Consider the following 12,651-nt stretch of genomic DNA (forward strand, 5'->3'; position numbering starts at 1 on the left):
CACAGACACACACCTTCAGTGCTGGGGCCACACACACAGCCCTTCAGTGCTGCATTTCTGGAGACATGTACACGTGTGCCAAACACACGTGCACACACCCCTTCAGTGCTGCAGTGTTGAGGAAACAAGCACACACCCCATTAGTGCATGGACACGCAAACCATCACACAGCCACCCCGTTATTGATGGGGTCACAGAGACACCCCTTCATTTCTGGGGTCACTGACACACATCCCTTTGGTGCTGAGGTCACACAAACAGACACAGACACACACTTTCAGTGCTGGGGCCACACACACAGCCCTTCAGTGCTACATTTCTGGAGACATGTACATGTGTGCCAAACACACGTGCACACACCCCTTCAGTGCTGCAGTGTTGAGGACACAAACACACACCCCATTAGTGCAGGGACACACAAACCATCACACTGCCACCCCTTTATTGGTGGGGTCACAGACACACATCCCTTTATTGGTGGGGTCACAGACACACATCCCGTTATTAGTGGGGTCACAAACACACATCCCTTTATTGGTGGGGTCACAGACACACATCCTTGTAGTGCTGGGGTCACAGACACACTTCCCTTTAGATCTGGGGTCACACAAACCTTCAATGCTGTGCCTACACACACACTCACATGCACGCACACCTACCTTCTTGCTGAATCCCAAAAAGTCTTCTCAGTTGATAATTGCCGGACATATGATAGTTACTCCACAGATCTCAGAACAGCCTTGAGGAAGGTCTGGAAGAAAGAAATCAATGCAGCTAATAATCATCTGGAAATATCATGGGGATGAGGACCCAGTCCATACAGCACACACTGCAGATCTCTTCCTGATCCTACTCTGCTGCTTGTGCTGTGACACAATGCTGTGCAGCCAGTCCTCCTCCCTTTCCGATGTGACCCGATCCCCAGCGTTCAGTGATGAGCTACTTACCTGGACTGGTCCTCTTCAAGCTGTGACACAAGATGGCTCAGGAATAGAACTTTGTACATTCTGTAGCAGTTATGATGTCATGTGAGGTCTATGATGTCATGTTCTCGGTGCTGTCATGTGCTTTGTGTTGTCATCATAACGGACACTGCTGTTTTATGTATCAAGTTTACACTTCAGGAAATAAATTACTAAACAAAAAAGTCACAAACTGCAAATATCCCACAGCCCCATGTTATAATTCATGACAGCTATTTAAATGAACCTTTATTTTAATTCATATAACCTACTCCTATATGAAAAAAACCTCGAGATCTGAACTGGAATTTAAATTGTCGTGCATGCAGCATGTAAGAGCATGTTCACACATGGCCACTAACCAGAAAAAAACTAAGACAGAAATACAATACTCAAACACCCTGCAGTAAATAAATAAATCGCAATAGTGCATGAAAATAATAAAGCGTACTTAGTTAACATAATTTTGATCTAAATAATGCGAAAGCCATCCTGCCTCGTCACGGTGACCCTTATGGGACAGTCCTAACTCTAATATTTTAAACTTTACCGTTATTTGTGTATTGTGTTTCTGTCTTTGTCTTCTACTGCTATGTGAGTTACCGGAAAACACTGGACTAAAATCACTGACTGCGGTGGATTCCCCAATAAAATGTACATTTTATTTCCTTAAATAACATTTTCCTATACACACCTTACCTAATAATCGTGACATTTTGTGGAGCGTGCCAAATATTACCCTCCATTTAAAGTCTGCCAGCTGTGTTTTGTTGAACCTATTCACACTTGGTCGCAGACCAATACCACACTACAAGACCAGTGCCTAAAACCGTGATTTATACAGCTGACATGTGCCCCCAACAGCGGGTGGAATCGCGATCCACTTGCGGTTGTTAACATGTTAAATGCTGCTGTCTGTAGCGTCGGCGTCCCTGCCTCCTGCTAGGCAGGGACGCCGTTCCCCTCACCTCTTCGCTCCGTGCCCGGCGGCTTCCTCCCGCTCTGCTGGCAGCGCGCGCTGCTTCCCGGCCTCTGTGCTTAGGGCACGCGCGCGCTCTCCCTCTCTTAAAGGGGCCACGCGCGCCGTCCTAAGGAGTCCCCGGCCAATGGCCGGAGGACCTCACCATATATAAGGCACCTCCTCCAAAATGGAGGTGCCCGAGCAATGTTGTTACAAAGCGTTTCAACTCTGCTTCAGCCCTCAGGTCCCGTTACCAGATACCTGCCAGTTACCTGCCAGATCTCTGCTTGATACCTACCCGATTCCTGTCTATCTGCTTGCATTCCTGCGGTCTGACAGTCTGCCTTCCAACACCTGTCAGTCTGTCTATGGATCTGCCCGCCCACTCACCTGGGAGCGCTCTCCTGCTACCTGCCTGCTAGCCTACCTGGAGGCTCTGCCGTCACTTGCCGTGACCACCTGCCTGTCCAGAGACTCCTGCCCGCTCACCTGGGAGCGCTCACCTGCTACCTGCCTGCTAGCCTACCTGGAGGCTCTGCCGTCACTTGCCGTGACCACCTGCCTGTCCAGAGACTCCTGCCCGCTGACCTGGGAGCGCTCACCTGCTACCTGCCTGCTAGCGTACCTGGAGGCTCTGCCGTCACTTGCCGTGACCACCTGCCTGTCCAGAGACTCCTGCCCGCTCACCTGGGAGCGCTCACCTGCTACCTGCCTGCTAGCGTACCTGGAGCCTCTGCTTGCATTCCTGCGGTCTGACAGTCTGCCTTCCAACACCTGTCAGTCTGTCTATGGATCTGCCCGCCCACTCACCTGGGAGCGCTCACCTGCTACCTGCCTGCTAGCCTACCTGGAGGCTCTGCCGTCACTTGCCGTGACCACCTGCCTGTCCAGAGACTCCTGCCCGCTCACCTGGGAGCGCTCACCTGCTACCTGCCTGCTAGCCTACCTGGAGGCTCTGCCGTCACTTGCCGTGACCACCTGCCTGTCCAGAGACTCCTGCCCGCTGACCTGGGAGCGCTCACCTGCTACCTGCCTGCTAGCGTACCTGGAGGCTCTGCCGTCACTTGCCGTGACCACCTGCCTGTCCAGAGACTCCTGCCCGCTCACCTGGGAGCGCTCACCTGCTACCTGCCTGCTAGCGTACCTGGAGCCTCTGCCGTCACTTGCCGTGACCACCTGCCTGTCCAGAGACTTGCCCGCTCACCTGGGAGCGCTCACCTGCTACCTGCCTGCTAGCCTATCTAGAGACTCTTATCCTGCTGTCACTTGCCGTGACCACCTGCCTGTCTAGAGACTCTTACCCTGCTGTCACTTCCTTACAAGGACTGCCCCTTTGTATAGTTGCTCTGAGGTTCCACCTCCCAGACCCGTTACACTGTCAATCTCTGACAGCGGCATTTAACAGCGCCGCGCCGGAAGCGCGTCACTTACCCCGCCCATCTGTGACCCCGTCACGTAATCGCGGGTCACTGATGGGTGGGCATGACAACCCTGGGTCTGCAGCAGACCCCAGTGATTGTCATGTACTGACGCTATGAGCGCCACCTAGTGGTCGACGCTCATAGCACAGGAGCATTTCTGCTACATAGAGCTGATCTGCTCATCCCCTGTATGTAGCATAGGTGATTGGACAGTTGCTGTTTCTAGCCTCCTAATGAGACTATAGAAGCAAGCAAAAAGTGTAAAAAAAAAAAATGTTTTTATAAATATAAAAAAAATTAAAAATATATAAAAGTTTAAATCACCCCCCTTTCACCCCATTCAAAATAAAATTCTAAAAATACCACCCACATACACATATTTGGTATTTCCGTGCTCAGAATCGCCCGATCTATCAATATAAAAAAAGAATTAATCCGATCGGTAAACGGCGTAACAAGAAAAAAATTCTAAACACCAGAATTACGTTTTTTGGTCGCCGCAACATTGCAATAAAATGCAATAATGGGCGATCAAAACATCGGATCTACCCCAAAATGGTATCAATAAAAACTTCAGCTCGGCGTGCAAAAAATAAACCCGGCCCCAGATCCCGAAAAATGGAGACGCTACGGGTCTTGTGAAATGGCGCCATTTTATTTTTTAATTATGGCACTTTGCAAAGCACTTCATTAGTTTCTTTGGCGTCATATCCATAAAATGATGATATTAAAGTGGCCTCCAGACCCTGCTTTTCCCCAGTGCAGGAGCGTTGCTGGGGTCCTAAGAGATCAGGGACCCCAGCCCCATAGTACATGTTTCCCCATATAACCTCCCTGCCACTTAAAAGAGGATTTATACATATATAATTACAGTATACCACTGCTGCTAATCTAAAATACACTATACAAAGACCAATATTCCCAAAATTACTACTATACAAGGCCAAAATGATCCTGCTGCACAATGTCCTCTACCATCACCACCACACAGTGAGTCCATATATGAAAGAAAACCCCGCAGGCTAAAAGACCATCAAAGGAGTCCAGTGAGAATAAAATCTATCATATTTATTCAGCAATAGAAGAATAGGATGATGGGGGAAGGGACACAACACATATGTGATTGTTAGACATGTAAGCCAAAAAAAGCAAGGCACGCAAGAAAGGGGCCATTCCAGGTATAATGGCTGTCTATAGTATCATCATGGGTATACTAAAATATCCCAAAATAGACCCCGCATATATTCCACTGGGGGCAACAGTCATCATATGCAGGTGCATCTCACTAAATTAGAATATCATCAAAAAGTTAATTTATTTGAGTTCTTCAATACAAAAAGTGAAACTCCTATATTATATAGAGTCATTACAGACAGAGAGATCTATTTCAAGTGTTTATTTCTGTTAATGTTGACGATTATGGCTTACAGCCAATGAAAACACTAGAGTCAATATGTCAGTAAATTAGAATAATTAACAAAAAGCACCAGCAACGGCTTCCTAAGTTTTTAAAAATGTCCCATAGTCTGTTTCAGTAGGCTCCACAATCATGGGGAAGACTGCTGACTTTACAAATGCCAAGAAGGCAGTCATTGACACCATCCACAAGGTCCCAGAGTTCCAATTTTCCTTTGGAAATCAAGGTCCCAGAGTCTGGAGGAAGAGTGGAGAGGCCACAATCCAAGCTGCTTGAGGTCTAGGGTGAAGTTTCCACTATCAGTGATGGTTTGGGGAGCCATGTCATCTGCTGGTGGAGGTCCACTGTGTTTTATCAAGACCAAAGTCAGCGCAGCCGTCTACCAGGACATTTTACTGCACTTCATGCTTCCCTCTGCCGGCAAGCTTTTTGGAGATGGAAATTTCATTCTCCAGCAGGACTTGGCCCCTGTCCACACTGCTAAAAGTACCAATACCTGGTTTAAAGACAACAGCATCACTCTGCTTAATTGGCCAGCAAATTCACCTGAACTTAACCCCATAGAGAAACTATTATAGAGAATCTATGGGGTATTGTCAAGAGGAAGATGAGACACCAGACCCAACAATGCTGTCGAGCTGAAGGCTGCTATTAAAGCCACCTGGGCTTCCATAACACCTCAGCAGCCACAGGCTTATCACCTCCATGCCACGCCGCACTATGCAGTAATTGATGCAAAAGGAGCCCCGATCAAGTATTGAGGGCATTTACTGAACATACATTTCAGTAGGATAACATTTCGGATTTTAAAAACATTTTTCAAGCTGATGTTATAAAGTATTTTAATTTACTGACATAATGACTTTTGTGATTTCATTGGCTGTAAGCCATAATCAGTGGGGTACCGCCAATGGTGGCAGGCCACACCACTGCTATGGGGCCTGTGAGCCTCGGGGGAGCGAGGAGGATAGGTGAGTATTGGGGGGGTGGGAGGTTGCGGCGGCGGAGGAGCGGGCACACGCAGTAGCGGCTGCTGTAGCTACCACGTGTGCCTGCTAAAGGGACATGAATATTCCCTCTTCTCCACTTCCATGGGTGTGGAGAAGAGGGAATATTCATTCTCTTTAGTAGCGGGCACGGAGGAGCGCTGAGCCGTGGCTCCTGCTTACAGTGCCCGCTACCAAAGAGAATGCATATTCACGCTTGTCAACGCTCATAGTCCCGGTGCGGAGAGGAGTGAATATGCCGGCAGCAGCAGCAGCTCACCTCGGCAACTGAGAGCGCGCGCTGCTCAGATACCAACATGAGCTGCTGGCAGACAGAACACAGAAGCTCTGGAGCGGAGGTGAGGAAGGAAGGTGAGTATAAGTGTTTATTTTTTGTGTGTGCAGTGATGGGGCCACACATACCAGGATTGGGGGGTGAGGAGGCCATACATACCAGGATTGGGGGATGAGGGGGCCATGCATACCAGGATTGGGGGGATGAGAAGGCCACACATACAATTCCTGACCCCATTTCTGGCGATTGGATATTTCCCTGGATCTCGTGTATCCTGCTGCATATTGCTGTATATAACATAGGTTTACTTTATGTGAACAATGGCCAAATAGCTGTTGGTTGAGAACTTGTCCTATATGATAAAATCTGCGATGGAGGTTCCTAATACGGCTTCCAACGAAGATGTGAAATCATCCAAATGTGTATAAGAACTAGCGAGTGATAAAGGAGACAATGGCTGGTAGGTAATAAGTCATTACCTGTCTGCCAATATCTTCTTCTGGAAGACTTCAAGATATCATGTATTATATATTACATATTATTCTGAAAGAGCACCATGTAATACCACATGTGTCCTGGAGAGGCCACTACGTCCAGCAAAACACAGCTGATTGCTGAGGGTGTTCACTGCCGGACCCCCGACTATCAACTGATCGCCTGCAAGTCCTCATTTGGGGACAGGAGTTGTTCACACTTGGCATATTTTGTGATTCATGAGGGGAGGACAGTAGCCGGATATAGACTTTTTCTATAAAGTCAGATTAAAGGGGTTTTCAGGAATGTTTTTATGTAATATATAGGAGGTTCCCAGTGGTAGAGAAAACACACAGAGCTTTACTTTCTCCTGCTGCTCCAGCTCTGGATCTTCAGCGCTTCCTGTGGTCTATTGTGACAGGCTGCAGGGGTGATGGCTCAACTTCAGCACACATCATTGCTGCAGCCAATCACTGAGCTTAGAAGCTCTGTCAGCGTGGCCCACTGAGCCAAGTGATTGGCTGCAGAGCTGCAGTCATGATGTCACCCTTGAAGCCAGTGACTAAAGATCAGCAGCAGCGGTGAAGTGCTGGAGCTGGAGCAGGAGGTAGTAAAGCTTCATCTCTTCTACTTAAGTGACGATTTATAGGATTTATATTTAAGTGATGAAAAAAAATTCTGAAATTTGTAAAAAAAAATAATAAAAATAATTTGCTTGTGTCGCCACTTTCCGAGATCTGAAAGCCGCGGCGTTTTCATGTTTCGGGAATGGGGCTGCGTGAGGACTAGTTTTTTGCACCACAAACTGATGGTTATATTGATATCATTTTGGGGTATATACAATGTTTTGATTGCCTGTTATTATTTATTTTTTTCTTGTTGCAACGACTGAAAATCTGTAATTCTGGCATTTTATGTAATGTTCTAGTTACGCCGTTTACTAAATGGATTAATTTATTTTATATTTTGATGGATCTGACTTTTACAAACGCAGCGATACCAAATATGTGTATTTTTTAAAATGTTTTATAATTCTTAATTTTTAATGGGGGGAAAACTGGGATGATTTGAACTTTTATACTTTTTTGATTTTTTTTTTTTACTTTTCACTGTATTTGTTAGTCTCTTTAGGGGGCTTGAACCTGCAATCATCTGATTGCTTGTGCTATATACAGCATTGCTATATATAGCAGAAATCACGGTCTCCTATTAACACTAGCAACAGGCTGGCTGTCACAGGAATACAGTGATGACAGACAGTGTGCAGTGATGGGGCCACACATACCAGGATTGGGGGGTGAGGAGGCCCCACATACCAGGATTGGGGGATGAGGGGGCCATGCATACCAGGATTGGGGGTTGAGGGGTCCACACACACCAGGGGATTGGGGAATGAGAAGGCCACACATACCAGGATTGGGGGATGAGGAGGCCACACATTCCAGGATTGGGGGATAAGGAGGCCACACATACCGGGATTGGGGTTGAGGAGGCCACACATACCAAGATTGGGGGATGAGGAGGCCACATATACCAGGATTGGGTGATGAGGAGGCCACGCATACCAGGATTGGGGGATGAGGGGTGCCATATGTACCAGGATTGGGGGATGAGGGGTGCCATACATACCAGGGTGGTGAAATTTTCCAGTAGCTGCTGCCTTTCCTACCCTAGGCTTATACTCAACTCAATACTTTTTCCCAGTTTTTTTGTGGTAAAATTAGGGGCCTCGGCTTATACTCGGGTCGTCTTATTTAAAACATACAGTATTTTAAAATCAGTGAGTACGTGGTGCCCATAATACTGCAGGACTGTGTGGTGCATTATACTATATGGGGGCTGCATTTTACCCTTTGGGGTGTGAAATATACTGTATGGAGGACTATGGGGAGTGCATTATATTCTATCGAGGACCATGGGAAGTTCATTATACTATATGGAGGATTATGGGGGGTGCATTATACTATATGGAGTATTTTGGAGGGTGCATTATACTATATGGAGGATTATGGGTGGCATATTATACTATATGGAAGTCTATGTGGGGCCATTATGATATTTTGAGGGCTATGTGGGGGGCTGTTATACTGTATGAAAGCAATTATACGGTGTGAAGGTTTGTGTGGGGTCCATTATACTGTATGGAGGGCTGTGTGGGGCCATTATACTGTTTGGAGGGCTAGTGTGGGCCATTATAGTGTATGTAGGCCCATTATACTGTATGGAGGGCTGTGTGGGAGTCACAGTTGGGGGAATCATACTGTGTTAGGGTCACCATACTTTGCCTTGGGAGTTGAAGTGGGGTACAATAAGGTCATTATACTGTTCATGTAGAGGCTAATGTGGAGGAATGCACCATGGGGTATCATACTGTGTTTGGGGGGCACTTTTATTGGCATCATACTTCATGGGGGCAATGAAAGAGGGATCTAGGACTTCAGTAGGAGGAACATTAGAAAAGCGAAGTAAAGGCTGGAAAGTTGTGAGATCGGCTCTTCTGTGACACAGACAAATATTTCTTTATTTTTTTGGTGGGGGGGTCCAATTAGAGCTTCTGCTATGGGGCCTCATGATTTCTATGTGCGCCCCTGGCCATAATCATCAACATTAATAGAAATAAACACTTGAAATAGATCACTTTGATTGTAATGACTTTATATAATATATGAGTTTCACTTTTTGTATTGAAGAACTAAAATAAATAAACTTTTTGATGATATTGTAATTTAGTGAGATGCACCTGTATATATAAGGGGTATGGGTGCCATCATACTGTAAGGGGCTATGGGAGTCATCATGCTATATATAAGGGCAGTGGGGCCGTCATATTATATAAAATGGGGAGTGGGTGCCAGAATACAGTTTATAAGGGGCTGTGGGGCCATCATACAGTATAAAGGGAGCTGTAGGGGCCATAATATAGTGTACAAGTGGGTGTGGGGGCCATCATACAGTATATATTGAGCTGTGGGGGCCATCATACAGTACTGTATATATGGGGCTGTGAGGGCCATTATACAGGATATAGGAAGTTGTAGGGACCATCATGCCAGTTATAAGGAGTTGTAGAGACCATCATACAGTGCATAGGGAGCCGTGGGGACCATCAGACAATGCATAGGGAGCTGTGGAGACCATCATACAGTGCATAGGGAGCTGTGGGGACCATCATACAGGGCATAGGGAGCTGCGGGGACCATCAGACAATGCATAGGTAGCTGTGGAGACCATCATACAGGGCATAGAGAGCTGTGAGGACCATTATGCAGTGCATAGGGAGATGTGGGGACCATCATACAGGGCATAGGGAGCTGTGGGGACCATTATGCAGTGCATAGGGAGCTGTGGGGACCATTATGCAGTGCATAGGGAGCTGTGGGGACCATTATGCAGTGCATAGATAGCTGTGCGGACCATCATACAGTGCCTAAGGAGCTGTGGGGACCATCATACAGTGCATAGGGAGATGTGGGGACCATCATACAGGGATTAGGGAGGTGTGGGGACCATTATGCAGTGCATAGGGAGCTGTGGGGACCATCATACCGAGCGTAGGGAGCTGCAGGGACCATCATACAGTACATAAAGAGCCGTGGGGACCATCATACAGTGTATAAGGAGCCGTGGGTACCATCATACAGTGCGTAGAGAGCTATGAAGACCATCATACAATGCATAGGGAGCTGTGGAGACCATCATACAATGCTTAGGGAGCTGTGAAGACCATCATACAGTGCATAGGGCACTGTGGGGACCATCATACAGAGCGTAGGTAGCTGTGGGGACCATCATACAGAGCATAGGGAGCTGTGGGGACCATCATACAGTGTCTAAGGAGCTGTGGGAACCATCTTACAGTGTCTAGGGAGCTGTGGGGACCTCATACAGTATCTAAGGAGCTGTGGGGACCATCATACAGTGTGTAGGGAGCTGTGGGGACCATCATACAGTGTATAGGGAAGTATGAGGACCATCATACAGTATCTAAGAAGCTGTGGGGACCATCATACAGTGCATAGTGAGCTGTGGGGACCATTATACAGAGCGTAGATAGCTGTGGGGACCATCATACAGTGCATAGGGAGCTGTGGGTTCCATCATGCAGAGCGTAGATAGCTGTGGGGACCATCATACAGTGCATAGGTAGCTGTGGGAACCATGATACAGTGCATATGGAACTATGGGTACCATCATACAGGGCATACGGAGCTGTGGGGACCATCATACAGGGTATAGGGAGCTATGGGGATTATCATACAGTGTATAGGGATCTGTGGGGACCATCATTTAGTGCATAGGGAGCTGTGGGGACCATCATACAGTGCATACGGAGCTGTGGGGAACATCATACATTACCTAGGGAGCTGTGGGGACCATCATGTAGTGTATAGGGATCTGTGGGGACCATCATACAGTGCATAGGGAGCTGTGGGGACCATCATACAGTGCATAGGGAGCTGTGGGGACCATCATGCAGTGTATAGGGAGCTGTGGGGACCATCATACAGTGCATAGGGAGCTGTGGGGACCATCATACAGTGTGTAGTGAGCTGTGGGACTATCATACAATATACAGGGTGCTATGGGGGCACTCAGGACATTATTTCTTTTAAATGGGTGCATCATCAGAAATTTCTTCTTTCACCACCCCGAAATCATCGTCCATAGACTTGAAGAAGAACTTTGTAGTTGGGTGTAGTTTGATTGTGGCTTTAAGGGGCATTATTACTTAAAGGGGATACTCAACGGTATTTGTTGCTTGGAGGGAACACTTCAGATATTGAAACTTTCATAAGAGCATATCTGGCATTATTACTTGCTAGGTAGCACAGTGGGGTCTTTACTACTTTCTATGGGACGCTATTATTTTTATAGGTCCCCTCTATCTGGCACACAGTCTTTGTAGCATTAATTGGTGGAGGGTAATCATAGTAATGACATAATTTTTGAAGTATTGAGGTTCCTATTCCATGTCGGAGGAGCAGGCAGCATGGGGAGGTTGTGCAGGGTGGGAATAGATGGGGACGGTGCTGGAAATGTGAGAAGTCAGATGGTCTTTGTACAGTGTTTTTTATGTAGAGGCAATGGTCATATCATAATACTATGTACTCACTGTGTAGTGTTGATGGTAGAGGGCATTGTGTAGCGGGATTATTATTGCATTGTGTAGAAGTAATTTTGGGAATATTGGTCTTTCGGTTGTGTATTTTAGGTTAGCAACAATGGTGTACTGTAATTATATATGTATAGGTTCTCTTTTAAGTGGCGGGGAGGTTGTATGGGGAAACACCTACTGTGGGGCTTTGGCCCCTGATATTTTATGACCCTAGCAACGTCCCGGCATACAAGGGATATCGGGGGGCACAAAGTGTTCTGGAGGTTTCCTTTACAGTATGAAGCATTTTCCACACAGTATCCTTCCTCTGTAATATACTCCAGGACTGGTGAGGCGCACTGTCGCTCCCTATTTCGCCATAACTCGGCCTCAGCGCTGCAGTGCTGATCAGCAGGTCTGCTTACTTGTTCTTCGGTTTCGCGCACTATGTCTTCCACTACTGGCGCCCTTGAACCCTTGCACTCGTGACTCCCACTAGTACATCATATTCAGTTCTGCTTTGGGGTCCGTAACTCAGCGTCCAATCCAAGGACCCTTCTCTGTAAGGCCACTCTGTCTCATCGGTCCAAAAAAGTCGGGCGCACTTCATGGCCGCCTCATATAGAATGAATGGAGCAGCATTTTAGCATGCGGACCACCGTTCCAATCTAAAGGGGATGAAGGTTCCTGTAGATGGGAGCTTGTTTTCATTGGACAACCCCTTTAATCTTTCACACCCTGTTTCTGCATTTAAGTCTATTTTTTGGTAAATATTCGATGACCTGGTGTAATTTGTGATGTGTTGTTCTTCACCTGAGGTTGTATTGACCTCATTTTATAACTTCTAAGGACCAGACTTTTTTTCAATATATCCTGAATAGAACACAATAGAATTGTATGGAAAACATTATTGTGTTCTTCACAATTCAAGGCAACGTGTCCTTATGAGATCTTTTTCTTGAAGGTATATGGCCCTCAGGTTCTTTATCACCATGCAATCTGAAGAGCCAACTTAGACTAAGAGTGGCCACCACTGGGCA

Source organism: Phyllobates terribilis, unplaced genomic scaffold, assembly GCF_046119375.1.
Source record: "Phyllobates terribilis strain yellow unplaced genomic scaffold, ASM4611937v1 Scaffold_36__1_contigs__length_13169755, whole genome shotgun sequence".
Lineage (NCBI taxonomy): Eukaryota > Metazoa > Chordata > Amphibia > Anura > Dendrobatidae > Phyllobates > Phyllobates terribilis.